Below are 14,082 nucleotides of genomic sequence, written 5' to 3'. Positions count from 1 at the left end.
GGTCCAGATAAAATGGTGCTCCCCATTCTATCTGCCAAATACTGGAAAAGAGGAGGAAAGAACTGGTTATTCATGTTGCCCCAGCAAGTTGCCTTTGGGAGGACTAATGTGTACATCATCCCAGAAGCCTGGAGTTGCCAGCATACTGCTCTGTTCAGAACCCTTCTTTCAGAGCACTGGGTTTCCATTGTTAAACCCTGACGCGTCCCTTGTGCAAAAGGGTCTTAAGGCTTGGACTCCACGATCACTTTTGAAATGAAAACCTTCGTCATGAAGATGCCTAAATTTAACTAACACGACTAATACATACCCAATGATCACTAGATGAATTTCTGCTTCAGAGGGTGGTTTTTCACTGTCTGGGGCACCCAGTGTTTTCAATGGACTCACTTCTGTCGAGCAACCAGAGTACTTCTTGAAACAACAACAAAAATGACTTTATCAGTTTTGTTATAGTTACTTGTGTGCATTTCAAACTTCTAGCACTAAATTATAAGTCCCTAAATGAGTAAGTCCCTTTCAAAAAAATATTTTTGTCCAGTAATATGTGATATATTCAAAAGAACGTATGCAACACTTGTGAGCTCTAAAACACGACAAATCTGACACTCCACATCCAGACCCGACATGAGAAGAAAAGACGATCCATTCTATTGAGCCCACATGCATGCTTGTGGTTGGCTGGGGAAAAAATGGTCCTTCAAAGATATATTTACCTCACAATCTCCAGAATCTGTGGGTGGTCTGTAAATAATCTGTGTGTGTGTATGTGTGTGTGTGTGTGTGTGTGTGTGTGTGTGTGTGTGTGTGTATGCACGCACAGTGATGTATACATGTATATACATGCATGTACTTTTCCTTGTGATTTTCAGTTAAGGAAAATACTAAATTAATACTGAACACAAAATCAATTGTAGCCTTAGCTCTGATACAAGCTGTCAGTTAATCGAAGCTTGTCAAAATTGCAAGTTTTCTTGAAACAAAGAAACAAGAATACATAATCTCTGAGGATCCCATGATTCTATGAAGCAATCTCATGAAGCACCCAAACATAGACAGAGACGAGAGTAAGTTAAAGATTCATAGGACTGTCAGTTGAATTTGGAAACAAACCTCTTTTCTCTTTTGATGTAAAATTTACATGCAAACAATGAAAAAAAATGATAAACCCAATTTTTTACTGATACTTCAAAAGACTGAAGTGATTGTTAATGCATCAGATACCTATGTAACCGCTTCCTCTGATAAATTCAAATTGGAAAAACTTTAACATCTAAACCTACTTGCTTTTTTTTTAAAGAATTTATTAATTTTTTATTTTATTTTTGAGACAGAGAGAGAGAGAGAGAGACAGAGTGCAAGCAGGGGAGAGGCAGAGAGAGAGAGGGAGACACAGCATCCGAAGCAGGTTCCAGGCTCTGATCTGTCACCACAGAGCCCGATGCAGGGCTCGAACTCATAGACTGTGAGATCATGACCTGAGCTGAAGTCAGTCGTTTAACCGACTGAGCCACCCAGGCACCCCCCCTACTTGCTTTTCTACTTTACTGCGCTTGAATGAAACAATACCCATATCCTTAAGCAGCTCAGAATCTAGTGGGAGAAACACACAAATATACAGATAACGTATTAGCTTCCCACTGCTGGACCCCACAAACATAGTGACTTCACATGTCACAAATTTACTATCTCACAGTTCTGAAGGTCAGATCTCCAAAATGGGTTTCAGTGGGCTAAAATTAATAAATCCTTAGACATGTAATAGCTCTTGGGAGCCTTAAGACAGAAATTTCTGTCGAGGCCTGATGCGGTAGAAACAATACTCCAGACTGAAAGGTTAGACTCCCAGGCAAGACCTACACTAAAGACAGGAGAAATCATTTTTCCTCTTAGATTGTTGTTTTATGAACTGGCCCCCTCCCCAGAGGAAAAGGGGAGCCCGCTACAGATTGACGGGCGGCAGGCGTTTATTTGTGGGTTGTTTCGTTTTTGTTTTGGGGTTTGGGATGTCATAGGTTATCATAAGAGAGAGACATGGCGATTTTCACATGATGACAGACTTCAGAATTGTCTAGAAGGGGCAGCTTCATGTGTTGCCATGTCAATAGTGACTTACTTCAGTCTACATACTTTGCAAGAATGCCAACATCTCTAAATGAGAAATAATCCTAGTCATCTAGAACTACGTTGGTGCCTCCCTATTCTGGAGAACTACCCCAACTTCCACGCTGACTGGTGGAATCAGTCCACACTTTACTTTAGACCCGATCCAACAGCTACTACTGTTGCCTGCAATGTGTTTTCCTTAAGATTTTTCTGGAAGCACAGTGCCTCCTCTGTTTACAGTTTCGGCTGCACTCCTTTCAACTAAAACCCAGTCCAGGAGGGGAAGAAAGTTCCTGAACGCCCGTCCTGCCGGCAGTTTGTAGCCCGCTCTGGGGCACCGAGGACGGTAAGTGGCAGATATAATAAGGCAACAAACCTACTTTTCAAGTTTGACTCAACAGCCGCAAGGTGAGTAGGTCTCCACACCCGCTCACAAGAATCTTAAAAGTTTCCTTTAAAAAAAAACCTTTTTTTAAAGTGTATCTATTTATTTTGAGAGAGAGAGAGAGAAAGAGAGCAGGGGAGAGGGGAAAAGGGACAGAGAGAGAGAGAGAGAGAGAATCCCAAGCAGGCTCTGCATCCCATACGGGGCTCAAACCCATGAACCGTGAGATCATGACCTGAGCTGAAGCCAAGAGTCAGAGGCTTAACCAACTGAGCCACCCAGGCGCCCCAAGAATCCTCAAAGTTTCTGTAGAGAACTTACCTGGATTCAGTTAATGTACGCAGTCCCGGGGACTCAACGACACATTGCTCCGCAGGCTGTTCTCCCGGGCAGCCTCCACTGTGAGAAGGCAAGCGAAGTTTGCCGATCGGAGGACCGGGAAGGAGGTGAGAAGCCTCCGGGCGCTGGGTCCAGCCTGCGAGTCAACCAGAGGTCATGTCCTCTGGGTGACTGCCTCCAACACCCATCTCAAGGCTCTAAAAGGTCAGAGATTGTGCATTTCAGGGACGGACTTTTGGAGAAATGTATTACTGTGCCATGAATCTCCCTCCCCCTCTCCTCCCCCATTCTCCGTCTCCCCAGGGGCACAGATGCACCTGCTTGCCCCCCAGTTCACGCCACCAGGGTGGCTTGGAGAGCATAACGCATATACCCTGCACTTTGGGAATCAGCAAGCTGGTTCCTGAGACCACCTGCAGAGCCGAAGATCGAGGGATGCCCTGCACGGCTGCTTTCTAAGCTAGGAAAGAAGTGGGCTATGGGGGCCCGTGAGCCACACTTGCTCGTCTTTCATCTGGAGGACTGCCTGGAAGACCGGAAGAGACCCGAGGCATCACCAAATAGCTTAGAGCTGCAGAGGTAAGTGAGCATCTCGAACAGAGACCGTGTGCGTCGTCCAAGGAGCCACAGATAGGCTGCTCCAAAGAATCCCACACGAGAGTCCGTTTTCGATATAATCAAGTCCAGAAAACGCTGGCAATACGACAGGACAAGGAGTAAGCACTTGCTCCCCTTTTGTGCGCCGTGTCCCAGCTCAAGTAAAATAGAAACCAGAGTTCCAGAGCTCGGGGAGAAAGGGTAGGAGAGAGAGAGAGTGAGCCAACACTCCCTTTCCGAATGCAGGCTTCTGCTCTCAGGCTGCTTGGACGCAGGCTCACGTGGGGAAGGTGCAGAGACTTTCATTCTAAGTCACGATGGAATCGCGGTAATTTCTCGGAGAAGTGGCAGGATTTTCCGGAGTGTTCATCCGGACAGGGGAATAATTAGCTCCATGTGGCCGATTAACGAAAGCAGTAAGAAACAAAAATGGAGTTGTTTCAGCGACACCTTGCTTGTTCAATGCAGTGGTTTTAAATAGGCTCAGGGCCGGAAGGAATGAGATGCCGGATCACCCACTCCCTGCCCTTGGCCCACACTGTACGTGTAAACCCCCGGGGCCGGCCACACACATAGGGCATGTGCCTGCTGGGCTCTCTCAGCCTCCCCAGGCCACCAACCCTCTGCTCTGCCAAGGCCACTGACACCCATTGGGCACAATGCTTTATACTGGCTAATTTTATAGGAATCGGGTGATTTCTTAATGTGTGATTCTGTCCTTCTATGATTCATAACAAATTAAGCAGTCATTCATACACACTCTGTCTATTTATATTTAACCTCTGTGTAACTTTTCCTCTCTGAACTTCTCCCGTTGTTTCAAGTTGGGTGCTTTTATTTGCTGGTTCCTAAAGACTCCTTATATACAAAGATTATTAACTCTATTATGTAAGTTGTAAATATTTTTCTAAATTCACTGCTTTTGATGATTCTTTAGGCTGCATTTAAGAATGTAGAAGTGCTGAGATTTTACGTGGCTTCATTAATGATTCATTGCCACAATTTATGCCTTTGGTATCATATTTAGAAAGCCCTTCCCCACTGAAATATCATAAAAAATATTTACCTACGTTTCCTTCAGATTTTATATTATTGTATATTACATCTAAATTTTTTTGTAGTTTTTTAACATTTTTATTCATTTTTGAGAGCCAGAGAGAGACAGAGTGTGAGTGGGGCAGGGGCAGAGAGAGAGGGAGACACAGAATCCGAAGCAGGCTCCAGGCTCCAGGCTGTCAGCACAGAGCCCCATGTGGACCTCGAACTCACGAACTGCGAGATCATGACCTGAGGCCCCAGTCAGAGGCGTAGCCGACTGAGCCACCCAGGCGCCCCTGTCCACACATCTGAAACAAGCCTTTATTGTGTTCTTCCAAAGTCTTGGTATTAAGATGCATTTTCATATGGAAATTTTTTTGTTATATACTTTTGCCTAGCTAGAATGAACCCTGCTTGGTATATCAGATTCACTAAGGTTTCATTTAGCATTGATGTACCACAGTGTATAAGTAAGTATGGTCAATAGCTGCCTTTTACTTCTTTTTGGGGGGGGTTGTTTGTTTGTTTTTAATGAGGGTAATTCTAACCCATCCGATGCATTAGAAAAAATATCCTTGATACTCTGTATTAGATCAGATAGCCTAAGAATTGTCTATTCTTTAACGATTTGATAGAACTATAATCTGTGACTCCTTTAAGTGTGATACCTTTTTCACAAAGGGATCTATTCAGGTTTTCTAGTGCTTCTAGAGTTAATGTTAATCATTTACATTTCACAATAAAGCTTTCCATTTCATCCAGAAGTGTCCATAAAGCTAATGTGCATTATGAATCTCTCTGAGTACAACCTAAAGGGGTTTTAAATGGTTTTGATCGGGAACCCAGGAACCTTTTGTTGCTTAACTGATCTTTTTGTAAGACTATGGTTCTAAGTTTCACACTTTGGAAAATGCTAAGGCCATGTCTTAGAACATCACCTTAAATTAGGTTTTAAATCCTTTCTTTACAAAGAATTGTATTACCTTTCTCATTCTAAATCTTGTATATTGCTTTTCCTCTATTTTATACAATTATTTTTACTCAAATAATTAGCTTTTGAATACGTGTGTTCATTTTTGCTTTTCGAACGCCTTTAAGTTTTCTTTTTCTCCCCAATTAATGGAAAAGAAATTGAAATCAGGAAGTCACTGGGAATTTGTTTCCAAAAATCCAATAGGCTATAGCTTTAAGTATTTAAACTGAGTGAAAGAAAAGGAAAGGATGCTAGGAGAATGAACAGGAAGAATACGTAATGGTCAACGTCAAAAGGAGAGAGAAAGGAAAAAGCCAAAACTTGCAGCAGGCAATGGGTGCAAACAACTTTTCAAAACCATTTTTCTAGTTTTATTGAGATATAATTGACATTCATCACTTTATGAGTCTCAGGAGTCCAGCATAAAGGTTTGACTTACATATGTGAAATGATCATCACGATAAGTATAGTTAATGTCCATCATCTTAGACAGATAGAATACAAATAAATGGAAACAAGGGGGAAAAATGCTTTTCCTTGTAATGAGAACTCTTGGGATTTATTAACAACTTTCCTATATGTAATACAGTAAGGGTAATTATAGTCATCATGTCGTACATTACATCCCTTGTGCTTATTTACCTCTTACCTGGAAGTTATCATTGGGCCACCTTCTCTCAATTCCCTTTGCCTCTATTTCCCAGCCTCTGGTAACCACAAATCCCATCTCTTTTTCTATAAAGCTTTTTCTTCCTCTTAGATTTCCACGTATAACTGAGATCACGTAGTATTGTCTTTCTCTGTCCAAATCATTTCATTGAGCATAATGCCTTCAAGGTCCTCCAATCTTGTTGCAAATGGCATGATTTCCTCAGTCTTTATGGGTGAATAATATTATATTTAATATATATATGTATCTGATAAATCATATAAATCAGGACTCCTTTATTCATTCATCCGTCAATGGACATTTAGGTTGTTTCCATGCCTTAACTATTGTAAATAATACTGCTATGACCATGAGGGTGTAGGTATCTGTTTGAGTTAGTGTTTTCGTTTCCCTTGGTTACATTCCCAGAAGTGGAATTACTGCATCATACAATAGTTCTAGTTTTAATTTTTTGAAGATCATCCATACTGTTTTCCACAGTGGTTATACCAGTTTACCATCCCAACAGCACACAAGGGTTCCTTTTTCTCTCCATCTACACCAACACTTGTTATCTCTTTTTGACAACAGGTGTGAGGTGTGAGGTGTGAGGTGATACCACAGGTGTGAAGTGTGAGGTATGAGGTGATACCACACTGTGGTTTTGATTTGCATTTCCCTGATGACTGCTGAGCATCTTTTCATGTACCTATTGGCCATTCATGAATCTTCTTTGGAAGAAGTTTATTCAGGTCGTTTGCCCATTTTTAAATAAGATTGTTTGTTTTGCTATTGAGCTGTGTGCGTTCTTTTTATATTTTATATATTAACCCCTTATCAGATATATAGTTTGCAAATATTTTCCCATTCTATAGGCTGTCTTTTAGCTTTGTTGGTAGTTGTTGTTGTTGTCGTTGTGTGTGTGTGTGTGTGTGTGTGTGTGTGCAGAAGCTGTTTAGTTTGATGTGGTCCACCTGTTTTATTGTGTTGCTTGTGCTTTAAGTGTCAGATCAAAAAATCATTGCCAAGACCCATATCAAGGAAATTTTTCCCATATTTTCTTTTAGCAATTTCATGGTTTCAGGTATTACATTCAAGTCTTAAATCTACTGTGAGTTAATTTTTGTGAATGTGTAAGACAGAGATCTAGTTTTATTCTTCTACATATGAATATCCAATTTTCCCAGCATCATTTATTGAAGAAACTGCCTTTTCTCCATTGAATATTCTTGGTTCCTTTGTCAACTATTAGTTGACTGTATATACTTGGGTTTATTTCTGAGCTCTCATCTGTTCCATTGCTCTATTCTTCTGTTTCTATCCAGTATCACACTATTTTGATGACTGTAGCTTTACAGTAAAGTTTGAAATAGAGAAGTGTGATGCCTCCTGCTTTGTCTTTCTTTCTTAGGATTTTTTTAGCTACTTGGTGTCTTTTGTGGCTCCATATAAATTTTAGGATTGTTATTTCTACTTCTATAAAAAATGCCCTTGGAGTCTTCATAGGGATTGCATTGACTCTATAGATGGCTTATGCTGGTATTGATCTTTTACCAATATTATTTCTTCCAATCCATGAACATTGGGTACTTTTCCATTTATTTGTGTCTTCTTTGATTTCTTTTATCATTGTCTTATGGTTTTCAGAATAGAGATCTTTTACCTACTTGGTTAGATTAATTCCTAAATAGTCTGTTGTTTTTGATGTTATTGTAAATGGAATCAATTTTACTTTTATTTATTTATTTCTTGAATAATTCATTGTTAATGAATAGAATTTTTGTATGTTAATTTTGTATCCTGCAACTTTACTGAGTTTGTTGGTTACATCTAACAGTTTTTTGGTTACGTCTTTAGGATTTTCTATATAAAAAGCATGTTATCTGTAAATAGAGACAGCCGTATGAAAGGATGTTGAATTTTGTCAGATTTTTTCTACATCTATTGAGATGATCATAGGTTAGTGTGGTATTATCACATTGATGAATTTGTGTATGTTGAATCATCCTTGCATCCCAGGCATAAATTCCACTTGATCATGGTGAATGATCCTTTTAATGTGCTGCTGAATTCAGTCTGCAAATATTTACTTGAGAATATTTGCATCTAACATCTGGAATATTGGCCTATAGGGGTGTTTTTTTTGTTTTTTTTTTGTTTTTTTTTTGTTTTTTTTTTGTTTTTTGTTTTTTTTTTTTTGTAGTAATGTCCTTTTCTGGCTTTGGTTTCCAGGTAATGTTGGCCTCCTTTACAAATATTAATTCCTGGGGTGCCTGGGTGGCTCAGTTGGTTAAGCGTCCAACTTCAGCTCAGGTCATGATCTCATGGTTCATGGGTTTGAGCCCCGCGTAGGGCTCTGTGAAGACAGCTCAGAGCCTGGAGCCTGCTTCCTATTCTGTGTCTCTCCCTCTCTCTGCCCCTCCCCTGCTTGCACTCTGTCTCTCAAAAATAAATAAACATTAAAAAATATTAATTCCCAAGTTGTCTGTAAAGACAGGTGCCATAGACAACTAGTTTGTAGATAAAATATTTTGAGTAGAAGAGGAATTCTTTTGTTCTTGTTGCCTCTTCCCATTTTATAAAATGGAAAGACTTGGTCCCATCTGTACATCTAGCTTGTTGGATAATAACACAAACAGGGATAAACATTGACTTAGAAACTCCATTTGGACTGAATTATAATTTTTTTCCATATTCCAAAGCATATGGACTGTGTGTACAAATGGCCCTTTGGGCTATGAGACCTATAACAAAATATCAAATATCTACATAGTAGGGCCATTCAGGCATTTGGGACTCCAGGAATTAAATGTCCCAGTGAGGGGTTAATGCCATGTTATTTGTTCTTCATCAGCTAGTTCTCCAAGCACATTATAGCGTCTCTGAATTTCAGTTTCCTCACCTCTAAAATGGACATTATAATATCTACTGAGCAGGGTTTGGGTGATAATTTGAATTAACAGGTTGGCCTCAGGACTCTTTTTCCCAGTAGTTATGGCCTTTTAAGACCCCTACAAAATTTTAAAAAGAGATCTTTGGGGCTTGCAGAATCCCAGGGGACCTCACCTCATGATATATCAAAGTCTGCGAGTGTTTTAACCTGTAGTTACCTCTGAATCATGAAGCAAATCCTTGCAAAGATCTTGTGGTTTAAATCTTGCACTTTAACTCAGTGTGGCCGTATTATAACAAATGATACTTCGTTGGTTTCAAAATGTTTTGTTTTGCTCTGTTTTGTTTACATTTTCACATCTCTGTACTCAGAATGCTTCTTACTTAGATGTCTTACAAGTATGGCTGGAGTTGTTTTTCTTTCCCAGGAGTACAGAATTTAATGAAAGGTACATTTTATAGACGAGGGCATCTTAGATTCAACAAAATACCGTAAGGTCTTCAGTCCTTTCAAATGAAACACCCCTCCCTGGGAAAATCCGCATGCCTTAATGAATGACTACAGTCAACACAGAGGGAGGGAGTTTTGGTGACTGTCTTGTCCATAGGCCTCGTTGCCCTGTGACTCATCATCTCCAGTATACTCCAGCCATTCAAGATACCAGGTGCATATACACACAAGCGCATACAAAAGGTTTCAGTGCACAACTTTGGAAGATTACATACCCTAAAATAGAAATCTCGAACCTCACAGATAGCCTAGGTCCCTAGCAACCAATGGGCCCATAAGAATGCAAAGCCCAGGGGACAGAACACTAAAGCAACAAATCAAAACAATACAAGTCATTATGCAGACACCAAGGCATATAATCTCATTGAGGAAACAATGCCAAATTCCTGGCTCAGAATTAAAAGCATAGAGTTTTTTGTTTTTGTTTTTAAGACAATGTTTTTAGAGCAGTTTTAGGTACACAGCAAAATTGAGAGGAACGTAAGGAGATTTCCCATATATCACCTGTCTCCAGCAGTGCATAGTCTCCACTCTTTATTGTGCCCTCACCAGAGCGGTCCGTTTGTCACAACTGATGAGCCTACTTTGACGCATCATTATCACCATGAGTCCATAGGTTATATTAGGGTTGACTCTTGGTGTTGTGCGTTGTAGCCGTTCAAACAAATGTATAATGGCATGTAACCAGTATACTACCAGTATACTGTAATAGAGTCTTGTCATTGCCCCCAAAACCCTCTGAAGGCACAGGTTTTCAAATGTGTTCAGACTGGGGACCCAGCTCCACTCCACGGTGAAGATGCATTCCCTTTAAGACCTCTCCAACACCCAGAACACGGTTGCTGGATAAACACACTCACTACCAGTAAGAGCTTACGGCATGAGTCAAGCAGGGATTAATTATTCTGTTCTTTCCCGTCCTCTGCGTTGACACCCTGGAGCTTTTAGAAACCTTGATGAAAGAGGGAGGATGTGTTCCTGGAACACCACCTACCTTCCAGCCTAAGTCAGGAAGGAGAAGCCAGAGAGCAAGAAAGGCCCCACCCCCTCTGCCAAGGGAAAGCATCTTTGCCCTGTTACTTTGTGACCTAGGGGTTGGGGAAGAAGTTTAAAGAAGATCCCCAAAACATAGATGTTAACGTAAAAGTAGATATGCAAACAGAGTTGGATTTCTGCTCATTGAGTCAAATCATCGACGAGACGAATAAAGAAATGACAGATTGACAGAGATGTTTACAACGGCACAACTAGCAAAATAAGTAGAGAAATGGGTACTTTCCGCACTGTTGATGGGAGTACACAGCCTATTCTAGAACAATCTGGCAGCGTGTAGTAAAGTGGGGCAACTACATGGCCTGTGACCAAGGGATCTCATTCCTAGAAATATATCTCAAAGAAATTCTCACACAATTCCACAATAGGGAGTATAAAGGCTAATGGGTTTAACAATGGGGGAGTTGAGGAAATGACTCGAAGGCGGGGGGTGGGGACAAGATACTTAAAAAGCGGATATTGTGAGATTTTGTAGGACAGTAAGAAAAACAACACTACAGGTGCAGACTGCAACATGCTATGTTCTCACAAGCAGGGCTGACTTGACAGGTGTATCACAGATGCGACACACAGGATCTAGAAGGTTCTCACACTGTTTACTGCTCTGCTGTCTGTGTCTTGAAATCCTCAATCATTTTTAAAAAATTTTTAAAGTTTTTTATTTATTTTTGAGAGAGAGAGAGAGGGAGTGAGCAGGGGAGAGATAGAGAGAGGGGGAGACACAGAATCCAAAGCAGCTTCCCGGCTCTGAGCTGTCAGCACAGAGCCCAAAGTGGGGCTCGAACCCATGAACTGTGAAATCATGACCTGAACCGAAGTTGGCGCTTAACTGACTGAGCCACCCGGGCACCCCAAAATCCTTAATCATTTTTAAACAAGGGGTCCTACGTTGTCATTCTGTGCCTGTTCTCACATTTTAAGCAGCCAGTCCTGTTCATGAGGATAATGTAGAGAAAAGTGGGAAAAAGGATGAGCGTTATTGCAAAATACCATATGGAAAGGTTGTATACTATCTACTTTACAACAGGGTGTTAAAAACCCTACAAGGTTAAAGTAGAAAGGAGGTCAAATGTGTGGGAGTGGGGATCCGAGACAAAGGTTAAAGTTAAACAAGAATAAACAAAACCACAAAAGACCCTCATAGGGATGAATAACTTATTCCCTGTAAGTCTCCAAATGACAATGATTTGGATTTCCCTTGCATGAAGGAGACCCTGCAGAAAACCTTTAGTAAAATAGTTCAAGATCAACCAAGCTTGAACACTTCACCCTTCCACTTCTTCTTGCCTAAGAATATCTGATTTTCTAGCATAGAATAGATTCCAGTTGCTTATATATTGCCAACACATGAACCATCTTCCCAGTTGGTTTTGTTTTTCCAGACTCAAAATGGCATACTAGTAGAAAAAATTACTTTGTAAGTGGCATTGCCTATTATAACCATAGGGATATAAGAACGCCTGGGTGGCTCAGTCAATTGAGTGTCTGACTCTTGATGTTGGCTCAGGTCATGATCCCAGGGTTGTAGAATGGAGCCCCACGTCGGGTTCTGTGCTGACAGCGTGAAGCTTGCTTGGGATTCCCTCTCTCCCTCTCTATCTGCCCCTCCCCCATTCTCTCTCTCTGTCTCTCTCAAAATAAAGACATAAAACTTTAGAAAAATAAAATAAAAACACAGGGCTATAAAACTTTTCTAATAAAGCAAATCAAAATACAAAACATTTTAATTAATATTTATAATTTTATATTTTATAAATTTATAATTATATAATTATAATTTAATTAATATTAATAATTAATTATAGTAACAGAAGCTAAACCAATCCCAACTACAATTTTAAATCAAATTGAGTCAAAAACTAATTTTTAAATTTCTTTTAACATTTATTTATTTTTGAGAGAGAGAAAGAGACAGAGCATGAGCAGGGGAGGGCTAGAGAGAGAAGGGGGCCACAGAATCTGAAGCGGGCTCTAGGCTCTGAGCTGTCAGCACAGAGCCCAACACAGGGCTCGAACTCATGAACCGTGAGATCAAGACCTGAGCCAAAGTCAGATGCTTGACCGACTGAGCCACCCAGGGGCCCCTGAGTCCAAGCCAGTTATTAATGGAAACAACCCAAAGAGACTTGAAGGTATTTAAATCATGCCACTAAGTCCTGACTGCCGAACTAAAATGCAAGTTCCGTTGCTGGTGCATTTGCAACTATCTCCCGTGCTCTGAGTGGCCAAGAACACGCCCGAACCAATGGTGAAAATTTAGGAGCTAACCCAGGAATACTCTCCCTCCTCTTCAGATGACTTTTAAGCTGCAAAATGTTAGCGTTTGCATCACTTGAAAGGTTTACTTGGTTTAATGTCATCAAATTAGATCTGCACCCTCATAATTGTGAAAACAGAAAGCAGGAGCCCGCGCAGGTCGAATATTCTGAAAATTCTCTGCAGGTTCCGTACCAACAACCCTCCACCCAGTGTGGACACAGGAGCTCTTCACTGGAAAAAAGGACTGTTCACTAGGAAGGAGACTGGTTGGAGGGAAGGAAGGCCCCTGGCTTTGCCTTTGGCTGGCTGGAGATCTTGAATGAGACGCTGTGTTTCTAGGCTTCAGTTGAAAGAAGTACATACGTTTTCTGTGTTTCCAGCCAGTTCTGATATTCAGTTTACATAAGAAGGTAGAGCGAATTTAGGAAAACCAAAGCAGGAATTGGGAATGAACAGCACCACAAGCATCACAATTAATGATGCAGGAGGATTAGGCATTTTATGGGGATGTTTGTATGACTGGGTTACTGCAACCATCCTTGGGTGGAATTATTTCCCGGATGGAGAATCTATGTTCTGCTGAGGAGCTTCCAATCGATCTGAGTCTTGAGGCACAGAAAGTAGGGACAGGCTTGGAGGAGTGGGGTTTTAATCCATTCACACTTTTTTTTTCATCTCTGGCGAAGAACTCACCTAACGAGGTTGCCTGGGCGGCATCTGTTATATCTGAAGCCATGATTAATCTGCCTCGAGTTGAGAAATTTCTGGTTGCAACACCTTGTGGGCTGGCTGGGACAGAGCATGCTCTCCTGACAGCAGCCTCTAAGAGCTGGAATTAATCTGAAGCTCCCAGGACTTGAAGACAGCAGACACCCCCACACCCTCAGGGACTTCAGAGACCAGGTAATGACTAGTGATCTATTTGCGGGGACTGGTCACGGTATGTCAATGAGACATGGGAAATATTTGGAGGCACAGGAACTTTACATGTTGGTGAGGAATGTTGTATTTTGGTTCTACCACATTGAGCAAGAGATAGAGAGAGTATAATGTGACTATTCTGGACAGAGAAGATAGAATGCAGAGTTTTCTAAGACATGTCATAGTGAGTTTCAGAAAGCTGTGGCACTGAGAGAGCAGACATTGCCATATTTGAGTCTCCTCCAGGGGAAGTATCCTAAATCCACACCCAGGAAATGCAAGTGGCAGATTTTGTGGATTTAAGAGACCATTCTCTTGGATTGTGCATCTAAGGGGTTTGGGAAATGATGTCTGGATCA

General features: G+C 41.0%; 1 pseudogene; it reads right to left on the bottom strand.

Moving 5' to 3' along the window:
- Positions 1–2,117: 2,117 nt before the first annotated feature.
- Positions 2,118–13,538, bottom strand: LOC132684693 (10 kDa heat shock protein, mitochondrial pseudogene; annotated as a pseudogene).
- Between the last annotated feature and the right edge of the window lie 544 nt (positions 13,539–14,082).

Source organism: Panthera onca, chromosome D2 (genome assembly GCF_046562875.1).
Source record: "Panthera onca isolate mPanOnc1 chromosome D2, mPanOnc1 haplotype 2, whole genome shotgun sequence".
NCBI lineage: Eukaryota > Metazoa > Chordata > Mammalia > Carnivora > Felidae > Panthera > Panthera onca.
Note: the sequence above shows the minus strand (reverse complement) of the source record. Positions and strands in the feature narration are given on the sequence as shown.